Consider the following 18,502-nt stretch of genomic DNA (forward strand, 5'->3'; position numbering starts at 1 on the left):
AGACCATTCAGATCTCTGAAAGCAACTCCCTTCCCTCGGGGAATAACGAATGCTTCAGTTTTAAGTACTATCTTGAGAAGCCAGACTGCCTAGTGTTTGCGTTGGTTGGGGTTGGGTGGGCTCTGCTTTGTTTGTTCATGGCTACTGGTTGGACGGTGCATCATTCAGTGCAGTGTTTGTGTAATGCCTGCCTTGATCCAAGCTGGTCGCGGGTACCAGGAGCTCAGGTGATAAGCGCCTTAAGGACATTACTGAAGTGAACAGACCCTCACATTCCGCTAGAGATAGGTCTGGATTTGAGGATGGGGAGGGGAGCCAAAGTATCTTCGTGAGAAGGGGATGTAGGAGCAGCCTCCTAAATGACGTGACCCCCGAGCTGAGCCCAGACAAGTCAGAGTTAACCAGACAAAGGCACAAACGAGGTAGGAAGCAAGAACAACAGAGACCCAACTCCTGTGCGTAATTCACAGAACTACAACCAGGGCCGCCTGGTGGGCGGAGAGAGCTCCCGAGACCTGCAGGGGTCCTGGTGGCCCGCCCCAGGGAGCATGTGTTTTATCTGGTGAGCAAGGGGGTGGCACGGATGTGGTCAGAGGAAGAGTGACACACACACTGGTGCATGCTGTGATGAAAATGCGACTGATTTGCATGTATTAAGGCATGTTCAGACCTATTCCACGGCATCAAGCAATGGGAGAGATCGATTTTCCTGTTTTTATTGACCTCCCAATGAACAAAGTCACGTATTAAATTTGCTTCCCAAATTCCCCACCCTCCTAACTCTACACGCATTCTGTCCCTCCTTTAGGTAGACAAGAAACCCCTTGGTGGATAATGGTCTGGTTGGAAACCTGGACCCAGCATAATGCCTCTTACATGGGAAAAAAACCAGAGCAATTTTTTTTTTCGTCATTGCGGTTGGTGGTAAACTGTGTGTGCCGAGACTTATTTTCCAGCGTCCCAGCCCCTGGCTGTGCCGTCACCTCCCAGGCAGGTGGAGGTGTGCCCTGGCAGCTTCCCCTGCTTCTCGGCAGCCGGCAGAGGTGTGTGTGCACATCATCTTGCATTTCCAAGATAGAGACCCTTTACAATCACTCATTTCCCAGGGAGAACCACAGCCTTCTCCACAGAGGTATTCGCCGTGGTGACATCTGTCTATTAACGCTCTTGAAATCATGAGGAGACTCCATTGAGAGGAGTGACTTAGGACAGAATTTAAACCTGACTTTCTATTCCCAGTAACGTCAGAGATTATCCCCAGGAAGACACCTGGGCTTTCTGCTGCTGTTCAGGACTTTCTAGAGAAAACTGGTCCTCAGCTTGTCTTTGCATCCTGAGCCGGGTCTGTCTGCTGTTGACTCTGGGGACCACAGAGCGAGTTTTCCTTCTAACAGAGTAACATGACACAGAATCCAGTGGTAATGACAGTGGTGATCACAGCCGGTGTCATGGGCTGAACCATCATTTTCAAGTCATGTTTATTTGATTTTGCTTATTTTGTCTCCAGCACTAATCTTAGGGACCTCAAAGGTGGGGAGGGCATTCCAAGGACATTTCCAAAGTGTGCTAGAAGTGGAATGACAGATTACATGGGTTGGAGGATACGTGAATATCTGTCAAATAAAACGAAAGATAGCGAACTATCTGTGGTCTCCTCTTCAAAGGAGCTGCTCTAAACATGGGCCTAAATCCATATGGTGCCCAGTGTATTCATTTGCTCCAGCTGCTCTAACAAAGTACCACCAACTGGGCGGATTGAACCGTAGGTATTTATTGTCTCGGGGTTCTGGTGGCAAGAAGGTGTCAGCAGGGCTGGTTCCTTCTGAGGCTGGGTGGGAGAATCTGTCCCATGCGTCCCCCCTAGTTTATGGCATTTGCTGGCCATCTTTTATATTCCTTGGCTTCTAGAAGCATCACTTGATCTCTGCCTTCATCTTTACATGGTATTCTCTCTGTGTATGTGTCTGTCTCCAGATTTCTACTTTTTATGAGAAAACCAGCCATACTAGATTAGGGACCTACCTTGTTCCAATTTGACCTCATCTTAAATAGTGACATCTGCAATGACTTCGTTTCCAAATAAGGCCACATCCTGGAGTAATGGGGCCTAGGACTTCAACATATGAATGGGGAGGTGGGGGGAGATACCCAGTTCTACCTGTGAACAGCAGCATTCCTGTTTTCACCCCGTTTCACCCAGAGTAGCCCTATCAGCTGCTAGGCAGGCAGCCACTCTGCCCTTCACCACAGGGTGGGGCTCAGCCACTTAATTTTACTGGTTAGAACCAGCGAAGATAGCAGTCCTGAGTCTCCAAAGAAGGAAGGAAAGAAGAGAAGACAGAAAGGGGAAAGGAATATTCTTTAAGAAAAATAACGAGCAAGGAGAAAGGAAGGAGTGAGGAAAGTAATTGCTGTGGGACCTCCCTCCAGATAGCTAATGGAACCCTGTTCGGCCAAGCTAGCACCACTGAATCCTCATGCCTTCAAACAAGCTAATGGCCCATACATTCTAGGAAGCATACTCCAAGTTCCTGTTGACTCTGAAAATAAGATCACAGAGACTGTTCATACTGGTTTATAAGATGTACATAGAAAAGCTTTCTGTAATATGAAGACTCCTCATTGTTTTTGATTGATGCTTGGCTTGGATTTGCATGGATTGTTTTGGTTTGTTTCTACGGTGCTGACCACAGTCATTGCATTATAATAATTAAGCTGTTTGTGGACCAGAGTTTAGGCTCTTGGGTGATCCTTGTAGATCACGCTGAATCAGCCTGACCCAGTGCCGGGGCAAAACCTGCAGTGTCCGCTCTAGAAGTCGACACTGCTAAGGAGTCATCCTTACCAAGGGACTGGCCCTCCAGTCACCACACCTCACAGCCATGAGGGCAGACAGCTAGAAAAATCAGATTTTTGCAGCTGAATGCATACTTCAAGTTTTCAAAAACTGCAACTGTTTAGATAAGAAAACTCAGACACCAGCCATTTTGCCGGCCTTTAGAGCAACTGATCTACAGAAACTCCGTGTCTAGTATTTTCCTGCCTTTTTTAATCTTCCCTACAATCTCTTCCATTCACCATATCTTCCTCCTTTGCTACAAGTGAAATCCCTTTACAATAAAGAACTTGCCAAAGGACTGTCCAGTTTTTTTTCCTTTTCCCAGAGTTCTGGAGTATTGTGTTGCTTGTGATAAATGTGTCATCAGCTGGGCTCAGATCTAATATTTCATCATTTTGATTGAGTGAGATTAGTGGGAATAAACTTTGGTCTATATTTGATCTTCTAGGCTCATTTTTTGCTTCTGCCTTTATATCTACTTGGTCTTTTGATGCTTTACCTTCATGCCTTTTTTCTGTCATCACCTTGTAGACAGTCCTTGTAATTATAATAGTTGGTGTGGGTTTTGGTTTTGGTTTTGTTTTGTTCACCTATTTAAAGTGTATATAATTCAGTGATTTTTGATACAACCAAATTGTACAGCAGAGTTTCCACAGCCATCACCACAGTCAGTTTTAGAACACTTTCATTACCTCCCCCAAACCCTGTGCCCGTTAGCAGTCACTTCCCTGTTCCCTGTTCCTTCACATACTCCCCGCCTCCCCCAGTCCTAGGCAACCGCTAATCTACTTTCTGCCTCTGTAGATTTCTCTGTTCTGGACATTGTGTATAAATGGAATCATATAAAATGTGATCTTTTATGACTGGATTCTTTTACTTAGGATGTGTTTTCAAGGTTTATCCGTGTTGTAGCATGTGTCAATATTTCATTTCCTTTTATTGCAGAATAATATTCTATTAACCCACTCATCAGTTGATAGACATTTGGATTGTTTCCACTTTCTGGAAGTTCCACTATTGTTATGAATAATGCTGCTGTGAGCATCTGTGTGTGCGTTTTTGTGTGGACATATGTTTTCAGTTCTCCAAGTACATATGTAGTAGTGGAATGGCTAGGTCATATTCTGTGTTTAACTTTTGGGAGTGCCGAGACCAGCTTGGCGACTCGAGGTGAGTGACGGGTGCCGCAAGCTTGAAGAAGACACAGACACAGACTGAAGAGAAAAGTGGGACCAGGGGGGCTCAAGACCTCTGGGATCAAGAGCCCTGCTGACTCATCCCAGGTTGCTTTTATTGACTTCGTGGGCTAACATTCTCAGGTTACACCCATAAACAATCAAAGGCCTCACATGACTGAGGCAATTATCTTTGTTTGCTTCCTGGGTCCCAGTTGAGCAGGTGTGGATTTGAGCTGGGCCTGGAGAGCAAAACAGCCCTGGGGGCAGGAGACCTCTCCTAATATCTGAATATTAGGGGTCTGTGCCCCACCCCTGTTGGCCCCTCTGTGACTGTGCCTGTCTTAGGTTGTTCCTCCCTTGAGGAATCTTACCCGTCTCTGGCTAACCAGTCATCCTCCAGGGCCAAACAGGGTGATATAAGGAAGGCTCTATGCACCACCCCTGTTGGCCCCTCTGCGGCTGTGCCTGTCTTAGGTTGTTCCTCCTCTGAGGAATCTTACCCATCTTTGGCTAACCAGCCATCCTTCAGGACCAAACAGGGTGATATTAGTCTCCACGCCCCGCACCCTCAGCTCCTCCACTGCTCAACAAGGACATTCTGAATCCCATCGCTGGGCCCACATACTTTAACATTTTCAAGGTTTCAGAAAGGCTCCTGAATGTCTTCCCACAAGGGAGGAAGTGCCAGACTGTTTTGCAAAGCAGCTGCACCATTTTAAATTCCCACCAGCGGTAAATAAGGGCTCCAGTTTCTCCACATCATCATCAACACTTGTCATCATCTCTTTTTTTATTGTAGCCATCATAGGTGTGATGTGGTATCACACATAGGTGTGATGTGTATCAAATGGTGGTTTTGATTTGTGTTTCCTTGAGGCCTAATGTTGACCATCTTTTCATGTGCTTATTGGCCACTTGTATATCTTCTTTGGAGAAGTGGCTACTCAGATCCTTTGCCCATTTTTAATCATCTTAATCATCTCTTTGTTGTTGAGTTGTAATTCTTTATATATTCTAGACGTTACTTCCTTATCAGATAAATGATTTGCAGATATTTTCTCCAGTTTTGTGGGTTGTCTTTTCACTTTCTTGATGGTGTTCTTTGCAACACAAAAGCTTAATTTCAATTAAGTCCCATTTATCTTTTTTTTTCTTCTTCTTTTGTTGCTTGTGTTTTTGGTGTCATGTCTAAGAAACCATTGCCTAATCCATGGGCACGAAGATTTACACCTATGTTTTCCTGGAGAGTTCTATAGTTTTAGCTCTTAAGTTTAGATCTGGCCAATTTTGAGTATTTTTGTATATGATATAGGACAGAGGCCCAACTTTATTGTTTTGCATGTGGATATCCAGTTGTCCCAGCACCATTTGTTGAAAAGACTGTTCTTTTCCTATGAGTTCTCTTGGCATCCTTGTCAAAAATCAGTAGACCATAAATGTTTATTTCTGAACTGTTAGTTCTATCCCACTGATCTATCCTTACGCCATTCTTCATTATGGTAGCTTTGTAGTAAGTTTTGAAATTGGAGATGTGAGTTCTCCAATTTTATCCTTCCTTTTACGATTACTCTGCTTGTGAATTTCTGTAAAGAAATCAGTTGGGATTCTGATAGGAACTCCACTGAATCTGTAGAACAATTTGGATGGCCATATTGATAATGTTAAGTCTATCAATTCATGAACATGTGTTGTTTTCCCCACTAAACTCTTCTTTAGTCTCTTTCAACAGTGTTCAGTTTTCAGACTATAAGTTTTACACTTCTTTTGTTAAATTTATTCCTAAGTATTCTTTTTGATGCTGTTATTAGTGGAATTCTTTCTTAAGTTTATTTTCTAATTGTTCATGCTGTGTGTAGAAATACAATTGATTTTTGTATAGTGATAAAAATTTTGTTGATTTTGCTTTAGTATAACATAAACACACTCACCAAAGTTTTAAACTCATCAAAGTATAAATTCTTTAAGTTTTAATTGTACACACGCAGCATAAGCCTACAATATAAACACTGAACTTCTGGATACGTTAATAATGCCAGCAATTCCATATGAAGCGTCCACTGTGGTTAATTAATAAAGAAACAGGCAGTATTTTATAGACCAAGATATTTTTACAGTTCATGGGAGGAATGTTTTCACTAGCTAGGGAATTTGGAGAAATACCTAAAACACAACCAATTTTATTAAAATAATTTGTCATTATCTTTGGGTTCCAATAATGAATGCAAAACTGAAATTGGAATTCTGTCTACTCTAAAACTATAAAAGATGCCACATTTCTATGTTCTGAAAAATTTTAAAAATATAGGCAGAAACTAAAAAAAATAAGCTTTGACCTAGACATTGAGTTTTTATAAATAAATACTGTTAAAAATCAATCTCAAAATGAGGAAAAATGAGAAGTTTTTGTTTTTGTTTTTGTTTTTTTAAAGAAAAGGTATTATTACTGTTGGTGATAAGGGCTGCTCTAAATCATCCTATACGTAGGGAAGGATGGTTCCCTAAGCACAAGGGAGATGCAGATTTTATAAGGTCTGGAACAAGTTCAGGTCCCTGGCTTATAATTTAGGGTCCCATGATGTGTGTTAGAAGATTACAGGGACTGATGATCCAGACAGCCCCAAGATGCCTCGAGTTACCTGCAGTCCGAGGTTTATTTCACCTGTGAAGGTGGATCTTTCATGCCCAGGTTTTATATAAGCAAGATCAGACCCTGGGGAACCAGTCACCCAAAACCAGATAAGACCCACTGGTATCCCAAGCTCAATTTAGTAATATGAGTTAGAATTAGAATTGCCTGTAGAAACCAGTGCTTGGCTTGGCTGGTAGGTTCTAGGAAGAAAATCAACTTGGGGCACAAAATTAAGTGAATTTCAATCAATGAATTTCCTCTATTGAGAACCTGCGCTGGGAATTCTTCCATAAGCAGCTCATTGGTTAACGAGGAAGGTGAAATTGTAGGCAAATAACTATAAATCCTTCTTCTGTGACATTTATCTTTCTTGTTTGTGAAGTCCTCTGTGAACACAGTATGGGGGTAGGGGATGAATGTATGAAATCAGAACAAGACAGATGCATTTAGGAATAAGGTTTATTTAGAGTGAGTGGTTTCTAACAGCTAATGCTTTAAATACACTACCATGCATCGTTTCCAGCCATCCTTTTGCATAGTGAGAGCAATTCTTTTGTTTCTGATTTTTATCAATGTTAAATCAAGTTACTATGAAATTAAGACGTCTTTGGTGGTACAGATCTAGGGGTATTTGGTGACATATAAGCAGAGGAAAAGGAACAGAAGTGTAGCTGGCCTTATCAAGCAGGACCACCCAGACCGAGCCCCCTAGAGCCCCAGTCCTCTGGGAAGGACATGGGTGTCATGCACAAAAAATTTTCTCTTTTCAGATAAATTTGGGAAACTCTAGGTTAAACTAAATTCACCAAGGGATTTCATTTTGTCTAACTGCAGGACTGCAAGAACCTTCACCTTGCTAATATCAATACACTGTAAATTTGTGAGTTGAATATCAAAGATAACATTTCCCACGCATATGCTACAGTGAAACCCTTTTTAGAATTCAGCATCCTGTAGAACTAGTGTTCCAAGGATCCATCACAAAGGTAGGTAACAACAGCAGGATAAATGTGAATTAATTCTCATCAAAGTCCTGTGGTTGCATCTTCTCACATTGTGTAGTCAAAGAGCTCATGTAAGTTGTTTATTCATTTATCAGTAAACATGAGATTATTAGATGTCATCCTTTCCTTGGTTTCTACTGTTGTTGGAAAGATCAATTACATGCATAAGCTAGCTAGAGGAAACTTCAGTGAAGTCTGTAGAATGACTGAATAAATGAGTTACGGGGGTAGGTGTCATACAGGTGGTACAGATTATACCTGTGAAAAGAGCTCAGAGGAGGGAGGAGGGCTGATTGGGGAGGGGAGTTTCTGGCCAAGAGACTCATGGAAAGATACCCAAGGCAGGAGGCAGTCAGCTCTGCAGTTTACATACATCAGTTAATCTCTTTGGGCTGCATTTGCCTTCTATATAGATTCGAAGTTGTACCTGCCTTTTCTGTAGCCCTAGGAAGATACAAAGTAGAAACTGAAACAGGTGTGACTTGTCTTGACAACATTAAACCACTCTGTAATGTAATCTATGAGTAGAAGCCCTTTGTATCCTTTATTGAGACTAACTTTTATTTTGGCAGAGGGGTAGATCAATTTGAGAAAGCAAGAAGGTGAGAATGCAATGTTAGAATTCTTCATTAGGCTACTTGCATTAATCGGTGTATTACTGTTATCCCAGTGTGCTAATATCAGGCCAGAGGACTAACTGCGAGCTCTATTCCTGAAAACAAGCTTTTCTTACAGAAATACTGACCTCATCTTGTCTCAGACACACTATTGTCTGGAATTTTCATCCCGGGAGAGTTCTTGGGTCCTTGTTAGATAGCGATCTGGACCTGAAAATAAAAAGCCTCCCTCAGTTTTTCCCCTGAAACTAGAATCTGTGTTTAAATTTTCACCTTTACTTCCTTTCTGCTTTTAAAATGAGGCAATGAATAGAGATAATAATTTTTTTTGCTATCACGCTTAATATTTCATCAAATTATTTAAATCCTGTTAAAATGTATTATACCAGTTACTTGCCTCGTTTTCAAGATTTCTCAAAAGTCAATTTATTTCTAGTTCAGAAGGGTGCTTTGGCAAACCTCCTGTTAATTAACTGTGGTTTTTATTTTTAGAGTGATTCTTCTACACATTAAATGTGCATATCTTCACCACCTTCTTGTCCGTATCTCTACTCATTACCTTACTTCTTGACATTTCAACAATGTGAGGATTTCTCAGAGCCTAATTCAGTGAAATCATCTGCATAGGATCTCAGTGTGCTGAAAAATACAATTCTTTTTGTCTTCCAAACAGATGGAATAGGTTATCTATTTGGAGATGATAACTCTTGGAAGAACTGCATACCATATACCGCAGACCTGTAAGGTTTGCTTTCCTCTACGTTATCTCTATTCAGAGGTTGAGTTACTGATTGAGTCATTTTCTCAGACCAGCTGCTTACCAGTTCTGGCATGTGAAGTAGATCCTGATATGTGTTGTAAAGCTGTGATTGTTTTCTTCCAAGTCATCGTTATTAGAAAAAAGCATAAGAAACTTTAGTGTTTCTTCCAGAATTGACCTCAGCCTCTACCCACAGCAACCACTGACTCCTTGACTCCAGCTGATCCCTTCTTATGATGGCTTTTCCTCTCTCTTTTCCTCTTTCTATTTGGATAGCTCGTTAATCAGTTAAAGCAACTAGCAGATACATAAAAGAAGGTGTTTTTTTTTTAAATCAGTGCATCTCATTAAATATTTATTCTAATCTAGCAGAAGCAAAGGGGCAGATGTAGAGATGAACAGGTTCCATTCTGGGAAAAAGGGGCTGGCGTGATGAAACCAGAGGTTCAGTGTCACCGCAATCATTTTCCAATCTGAGAAAGGAAGGTATGTGGACAAAAGCATCGAGAGAAAGGGATTTTTACTAACAAACCGTTGCTAGGGATTCAGACTTAAGAAGAACCAGCCTTCCACATTTAAAATAAAAAAGCACAAATTTACCATGGTTTGTAAGGTCACATTTAGTCCTTTCATGGTGGACAAACAGCAGTTTTCTCACAAGATAATCATACCATCTGTCACACAACAGTGTTGCAAACATCAGAGGTAAAGTTGGTCAGAGAGTCAGCAGCTGCTAGAAAATTACTCAATGATTCATTCATTGGGACTAGGGCTAGAAGGGTGATCCTGTGTTTCCTTCTTTCTTTTTCTTTCTTTTTCTTTCTTTCTTTCTTTCTTTCTTTCTTTCTTTCTTTCTTTCTTTCTTTCTTCCTTCCTTCCTTTCTTTCTTTTTCTTTCTTTCTTTCTTTTTTTTTTTTTTTTGGATTTATTTCCCTGCACTGGTTTCCTGTTTTATTCTGTCTTCCTGATTCTAGATTGTGACGAGCACGTGATGTGCAGACAGTCATGATGGAGTCAAAACAAGGTACCAGTTTTCTTTCTCAATCCCTGCTGATGTTGAAGTTCGGCTCCTACAACTCAGATTTAACCACTGATGTTTGTGGTTTAGCAGTTTTCTGATTTGTGACCTTTAATTCGATGGTTCACCAGTTGTACAGGCATAGGTATATCAAGCAGTATGGATTCAGAGACCTCTGTTTATGGTTATCAAAACTAGACCTATGTGATAATAAATCTTGAGAGTTAGCTTTTGTTTTGTTTGTAGATCCCAGGTCTGTAATTTTGTTTCCATTATGTAGCAGAAATATTTTATTCTCTTTCATCTCATCTGCTGGGATCAGTGAGTGACCCAGCACTGGCCGAGGCACTTCTGCCAGGCTCCACGTCCGTTACCTGTAAGTCAGGGATTATTCCATCTCTCTGAGTGCCAACTTTTCAGTGCTCCTGGCTGTGCTGCCTGCAGGGCTAGGATTCCTTAGGCCATGCAACAGAAGCCAAGCCAGTATCCTAGGAGGGTGCTGTAGACATCAATCTCACATATTAAATCTACTTGTTTCTAATGGGCTTGTCTTGCCTACTTAAATTATATTTGCCTTTAAATGTGACATCTATGGCATGGTCATGGGTAAAGATTTGATTTTTTTCAATTATGTTCTAATAGAGGAGGACAGATTCTAGTTGTCTATAAAAACCTGTAGTGAAAGGAGGTAAACAGATTAGTCAAGGTATTTTTTATTTTATTTAACTATTGTTTTAAACTGTATAGACAGGACCACTCATATATGTTGTTATACTAAAAGGAATATTAACTTTTCCTGATAACTAATTATGTATTTTAAGAATTTTCAAGAGGTTTTTCCTGACTTCTGAGGGATTAATTAGAACAAGATTCCATTTAAAGAACGTTTCATCTAGTTTTTATAAGCATAACCTGTTAAATCAGGCATTAAAGACAGAGGAAGTAGAAAAAAGAAGGATTTGATAATAAGCACAATTCAAAATAGAACATTAACCACAACTAAACTTGTTTCATTTAGACTAAGTAATTAATCCTTGTTCTCTTGATCTTGGGTTAGTTAGAAGTCCAGATTCTCAAAGTGAGTGACTTCTGGAACCCTGACTCAGTCCCTTGGTAATCTGAAAGATGTTCATTTGTTATGAGGGTATCACCTTTACAGAAGTGTCTGTAAGCAAGGGCCTATTTTCTATTGTATCAAGTGTTAACGGTACCTGTTAGAGTTCTTTGATCAGGCTCTTTTGATGTTTCTTCCAACAGACCCAGTTACTGATCTGTGGCTCTGGCGGGGTCTTTAGGAGAGTGTGAGAGAGAATCAGAAACCACCTGTTGAGGATAAGGCTGAATTGCTCTGATTATTTATTCATTACAACCAATAATATCAAACTTGAAACTAGTTTTATAAGAAGTTAGTCCGTGGCTACCTTTACAATATGTATATATTACAGACAGTGAGGGTACTGAAAACCCTTCCATAAAGAGCGTGGATTCCCACCAACTGAAAAGGCTCTTTTAAACCTAACAATGGAATCTTTCTTCTAAAAACTTATTGGCCGTCAGTGTGCCATTCTTTAGCATGAAAGGGAACGTGCTTCTAACCAAACCGAAAGGTTCATAACGGCTGAAGCATCATCGTAAGACTTGTCATCAGTAAGTAGAGGTTGAGTTTCTCTTTTTCCATTTGCCAGGTCCGTTTTACAGAAGACTTGATAAACAGGACAGCTCTTACAGTAGTACTAAACCAAATAAAAACTTGCAGAAGGCCAAGCATTCCTGATGATTTCTACCATCCTTTATTTCATAAGGTGGTGAAGAAAACTCTTTGATGTTACCCAACAGCAGTCTGGGAAGTGCCAGAGATGGTTTAGATACAGAAGACATGTTTTTAAAGTTTTATTAGTTTGACTATGGGATGTAGATTTGGAGAAGGCCATTTCAAAAAGGGCTATCAGGAGACACAAGATGTGAGTTCCTCGTGCCTGAAGACAGAAAATAACTGCAGGTTGGTTCAGAACTTTCCCATGGAAACAGGCTTTCAAACTTTTTCAACCAGCAGACAATACCATCTTGAATGCCTCACCTCTTTGGTCTGAAAGCCACATAAGTTTTTTTTTTGCATATGTTTTCTCCCCTTTTGTGATAAACTGTTCGTATTAGATGTCCTTAAAGTGGCAGATTTTTGTGAAACATTAAGCTCCAAACATTTCTAAGAAAAAGGAAAGAGAAAAAGGAGCTAGCCGCATGGCAGAAAGAGCTGTGACCACCCACAGACTATTGCACCGCTGATCCTTAGTAAGGACGAACAGTTTTCCTTTGGCAAAGGAGGGAAAGGCTCTTTTCGCATTTACTTATAGACCCACAGTCACAAGGAAATCAGTGCCTCACTTTTACATCTTCAGCCACTGAACAATGTAAATTCAGAGTGGAGAGAAAATTCTGGAAGATGGTGGGTAGGAAACACCAGGAATCTGTCCCCCCACACAGACAGCCATCTCACTGGCAAAATCTGTCCAGTGTAACCATTTTGCAACTCTGGAGTCTAATGAAGGCTTGCAACTGTTAGAGGGACGCTTGGACGGTGAATTGTGGTTAATTTTGGTCATTGTCAGCTCTTCGCACAGTAGCAGCTACCCATTTCTCACCCCCAGCCCTTGGCAGGGAGCTATACATTGTTCATGGAGCAGCTTGCATGCAGCTGGTGGGAACCAGGGTGGGCAGTAAGGACTCTGCCCTCCAAATATTGGGGAATCTGTGTTCATATTGTTGCTACTGATATGGACTTGCAGACATAAAGGCAGCCGTTGTTGTCCACACTCCCCAGTTGTTGAAAACCCCTCACCCTCCCGCTGAAGTGACTTCCAGGGAACTTAAAGGGTTGGTGCCCTTCCCTCCCCCTTCATCGTTCTCTTCTTCCCCCTTTGGGAGCCAGATGTTAAAGATCAGGACATTCAAAAGCAAATATGTATGTGGGGGAAATTAGAAAGTCACCATGGATGCCCAGGGAAAGGCACAGGTTCAGAAAAGACCCGAGGAGACCTTAGGTTTACGCCTCAGCACACAGACATCCTACAGTAATTAAAAACAGAAACCAGCAAACCTGGGGAAGGGGAAGACGCTGATTTCCAGGGTTGCTACATTGTTACTGCAATGTCCAGTTTTCAACAACAAAATGACAGTGGATACAAAGAAATAGGGAAGTATAGCCCATTCCAAGGGAAAAAAATAAACCAACAGAAACTTTCCTGAGAAAGACCAAATGGCAGAACTGCTAGACAAAGACTTTAAACACTGGGTAATTATAAAAGCTAGTATCATTGTAAAAACAGTTTGTAACTCCACTTTTTTTGTTTTTTATGTGATTCAAGAGAATAAAGCATTTTTTTTAATTATTAATCTAAAAGCTAGTAATTGTATCCTTGGCTTAAAATTCCAAATTTTGTTTTCTGTATACTTTAAGAAAGTGATGCATTAAAAACAATTATCATTTTATGTTTTTGGATACAACATATAAAGATGTAGTTTTGTGGCATCCGTGATTGAAAAGATTGGGGATGGAGCTATAAATGAGCAGAGTTTTTGTACATTATTGAAGTGAAACTTGTATACATTTAAATTGGAGTATTATAACTTTAGGATATTAAATGTAATCCACATGGTAACCACAAAGAAAACAGTTACAAAATACACACAAAAGGAAATGAGAAGGGCGTTAAAACATTTCACTGCAAAAAAAAATCAAACACAAAAGAGAGAGTAATATAGGAAATAAGGGACCAAAAAAGCTACAAGGCATATGGAAAACAAATAGCAAAGTAGCACAACCAAGTGCCTCCTTGCAATAGTTATTTTAAATATAAAGCAGTAAAACTCTTCAATCAAAGGACAGAGATGGGCAGGATGGAAAGAAAAAAAAACAAAAAACCCATGATACAACTATATTCTGTCTACAAGAGACTCACTTTAGATCCAAAGACACATAGATTGAAAGAGAAAGGATATTTGTACACCTCTGTTCATGGTAGCATCATTCACAATGACTGAAATAAGGAAGCAACCCAAGTGTCCACCAGCAGATGAATGGATTAGCAGACTGTGGTATACACAGACTTTTTAAAGAAGGAAATTCTGATGTATTCTACAATGTGAATGAAGCTTGAAGACATTATGCTGAGCAAAATAAAGACACACTGTCTGAGTCCACTCCTTCAGGTCGTCAGAATCATAGAGACAGAAAGTAGGATGTTGGCTGTTAGGGGGAGGAGAGATGGGGAGTTATTGTTTAATGGTTTCATAGGGTTTAATAGAGTTTCAGTTTTGGAAGATGAAAGGAGTTCTGGAGATACATGGTGGTGATGGTTGCACAACAATATGAATTTACTTAGTATCATGAACTGTCCATTTAAAAATGGACAAGATGGTAAATTTTTCTTATGTGTATTTTACCACCATAAAAAAAAAATGGAAGAAAAAGTTAATTTAGAGCAACTCAGCAAAAACTCACAGGTCAGTTTTAGCATCTCCAGAAACAGGGAAGCCAAAGAGGTGCTAAGACCTCATAGACAAAGGAGTTGTGATGTTCCCGCCTCAGGGCTGTTCTCAGCTGACATTTTTTTTTTAACATCTTTCCTCTAATGTTGGTTTGAGAGACTTGAGTTTACCATGGTGCATCACAAAGACCAGCTAGGGCTTCCCTGGTGGCACAGTGGTTTAAGAATCGGCCTGCCTATGCAGGGGACATGGGTTCGAGCCGTGGTCTGGGAAGATCCCCCATGCCGCGGAGCAGCTAAGCCCGTGTGCCACAATTACTGAACCTGCACTCTAGGGCCTACGAGCCACAACTACTGAGTCCACACGCCACAACTGCTGAAGCCTGCATGCCTAGAGCCTGTGCTGCACAAGAGAAGCCACTGCAGTGAGAAGCCCGCGCACCACAACAAAGAGTAGCCCCCACTCTCCACAACTACATAAAGCCCATGCATAGCAACAAAGACCCAACGCAGCCAATAAATAAAAGAAATAAAATAAAATTAATTTAAAAAAAGACCAGCTATACAGAGGACTCTATCAACGATCCAGAGTGATATACAGTCAGTTTAGGAAAGGACTCAAGAGCACAAGTGGTTAGACCATAAAACCACTTACTACTCAATATTGCTGCCACCAAAGGGGAAACCAAGGAGTAGTGCACAGATCAATACCAGAAACAGGCTTAGTCCTGAAATAGAAATAGAAACAGTTATAAACAAACGAACACAGAAACAGGTGCAGTCAGCAAGAGCAAAGCTCTGTTACCCCATCGTGAAATTCCCACCAGCTCTTGTACGACGACGTACAAGGAGCTGGGCAAGGAATGCTCTTCTGGGGAACACAGTTTGTTAGGTCCCCTGAGTCCATCAACACACCTCCACGTGCCCAAAAGCTCTAAACAGAAGACTCCAAAAAGAAACCTAAAGAGAAAACAGTGTTTACTAGTAATTTACAAGCACACATGCCCACTCACAGGGAAGGAAGGCTGGTAAAGTTACAAGGTTACACTTAGTCTATCACTGATAGAAACAGTAGTGTTTGGTTTTTGGTTTTTGTTTTACAAGATTGTAATATGTCCAATGGGCATCTCATATCAGTATTCCAAAAGCCAGAGATAAAGTTATTTTCATAAGAGACTAGATAACTTAGAAGAAGTGGCCCAAGGATTCATTTCTGCTGAGCATTTGAGCAAGACAGAGTGACCTTTATGTTGGTGGTGGTGGTGGTGGAGTTGTGCTTCTTTCGTTTTCACCTCAGGGAGTGTCTGTCTTAACCTGCAAGCAACAATGTCTTTCTTTTGTGATGTGTGATGCCACAAGAGGAGGCAGGGCAAGGTGTTCACTTTGTTTTCACAAATCTAAGTGTCTTTGGAACTTGATGACCTGTTTGTCTCTCCCGTGGGGTTTTGCTCTGTGGTTCTCCCGTATAATGTTTACTAGCTGTGCGTGTTTTTCTTCCTCCCTCCCTCCCTCCCTCCCTTCCTTCCTTTCATCTTTCACGGTACCACAAGACTTGCAGAATCTTAGTTCCCTGACCAGGGATTGAACCTGGGCCCCCGCAGTGAAACCGCCAAGTTCTAACCACTGGACTGCCAGGGAATTCCTGTGCATGTTTTTCTTTATGTGGAAAAATAAACAGAAATCCAAGGTGTCCTATTTTTTTAAAAAACCCATGAAAGGGTTTGTGGGCTGGCAGACAGGGCTGCAGAACAACTTCTTTGGGGATTTTATTTTATTTTATTTTATTTTATTTGGGTGTAGTTGTTTTACAATGTTGTGTTAGTCGCGTCCATTATTATTAAGCTTTAGAATCCACTTGGTTTTCACTACCACCCCATTATCCCAGCTAGAAGTTTCTGAATCCTCTGCCTGTGTTACTACCACCGAGTCACTGGACTCCAGGCTTTGTCTGCGGACTCCCCATCACGGCTGCTCTGCTGTTCCTGAGCCCCTCAGGGCCAGCTCTTTGTAGCCACATGTCCTGGCCTTTGTCCTGAAATATTACCGCCACCTGCTAGTGGGATCGTCAGCACAAGTCACTCTATGACGTTTAGTCTGCGTCATAGTATTCACTTATTTTTAAACCAAGTTAAATCCAGAGGAAGGGGGCGAGGTCTCCAGTCTGCAGTGGTTGCTGGGGCCATTGCCCCATTTTGGGGCCTTCGCCCTTCGTTCTAAGACCATAGCTCCTCCACCTCGTGGCAGCTCGCCCGCAGGGTGAGGCCTGTTCTCACGCGCTCTCCTCCTCTGCATCCTCATAGCCTCCCAAAGCACCGCTGAGCCCCAGGTGCCCTTCATGCCCCTGTGCCCACATATACATGGCCGTGACCCCTGCTGTGTCACACCGGGGAGCACGCGCACAAGGACAGTATTTGTCCAGCACACTGGGGCACGTGGAAGAGGCTGCGCTGGGGAAAGTGGTGGTTCCTGCCACTTGAACATCACCAGGATGCTTTGCTTCAACTTCGGGGTTCACAGGTCATGAAGCTGTGTAAGATGAAACGACACTTTCAAGTCTGTCTATTGTAATTTTTTTAATGATGATAAAAACTTAAAAAAAAAAAAAGTGCTCTAGCTGAATCCTCGCCTACTCCTCTTTTTTTTAATTTTTTTTATTTTTTATACATTTATTTATTTATTTTTATTTATTGGCTGCTTTGGGTCTTCATTGCTGCCCGCAGGCTTTCTGTAGTTGCGGCGAGCGGGGACTACTCTTCATTGCGGTGCACGGGCGTCTCATTGCGGTGGCTTCTCTTGTTCTGGAGCATTGGCTCTAGGCGAACGGGCTTCAGTAGGTGCAGCTCGTGGGCTCAGTAGCTATGGCTCATGGGCGCTAGAGCACAGGCTCAGTAGTTGTGGCACACGGTCTTAGTTGCTCCGAGGCGTGTGGGATCTTCCCAGTCCAGGGCTTGAACCCGTGTCCCCTGCATTGGCAGGCGGATTCTTAACCACTGCACCACCAGGGAAGTCCCCCACTCCTCGTTTTTGCTTTCAACCTTGACGACATCCAAAGTCACAAAACCAGTCTTCCATACTCATTCAGGAGTGAGAATGCCGCCTGTGCACAAGAATTAAGAGAGTTTGCTGTTTCCTTCCCCCATCACTTCCCTGAAAAAGGAAAAGAACCCACCCATCTTCTTGCGTCTACGAATTCAAGTCTGTCTGACAGTGGTTTGTGGGGGTTAATGATAAAGTCTCCAGCGTGCCAAGCTCACCAGAACTAAACTCTCAGCCAGAGCTGAGTGTGATTTAATGATACATAGATAAAGCAAGTCTCAGAGGACTATCTTGTACAAAGGATCTTCTGCACTGTTTTTTAAGTGCTGTCATTGGAAAATAAATATGCTACAGTTGGGGGTTTTCAGTCAAACCATCTTTGTCAGACACTTCTCTGCTGCCGTCAAGTGAATGAAGACACTTCCCTATTTCAGTAATTTAGACATCAGCATTTTTTTTCATCCCAGCTAAAATAAGCCACCTAAACATAGGATAAGAGCGGATACCAAAATTACAAAGTCCTGTGTTTTATTTATTACTGCCTGGAACTAAGATATCATTGCCTCCTCCCATGGGGTTCCATTTCCTGCCCCCAAGCACCATGTGCCAGAGAATTAAACAGCAAAAGAAGGTATCCTTTAGAGACCTGTAAAGTGGAAAAGTATTCCAAGTGGCTTTTAGGATCTCCCTAAATATGTCTAATTGGGGGTGCGAGACAAGGCAGGAATTTAACTTTGGACATGTGCCAATTCCACCTGAAAAATTTAAGAACAGCCAACTTTGCTGCAGGCACTCCTTTACTTAATTCCAGAAATAAATTAATGGAACAGAATTGGACGCTGCAGGTGGGATGAATTAAATGTCTTACAGGATTATTGGTAATGCCTAAATGGCTTTGTAAACTAGAACTACTCCATAAAGATGTCATTATAAGCAC

At 41.6% G+C, this 18,502-nt stretch overlaps 1 protein-coding gene across 1 annotated transcript in view; it reads left to right on the forward strand.

Annotated features, from left to right (window-relative positions):
- Positions 1–18,502, forward strand: part of CTNND2 (catenin delta 2) — an 805,106-nt gene that overhangs the window by 722,206 nt on the left and 64,398 nt on the right. The window lies entirely within an intron of this gene.

This window comes from Hippopotamus amphibius, chromosome 15 (genome assembly GCF_030028045.1).
Source record: "Hippopotamus amphibius kiboko isolate mHipAmp2 chromosome 15, mHipAmp2.hap2, whole genome shotgun sequence".
Lineage (NCBI taxonomy): Eukaryota > Metazoa > Chordata > Mammalia > Artiodactyla > Hippopotamidae > Hippopotamus > Hippopotamus amphibius.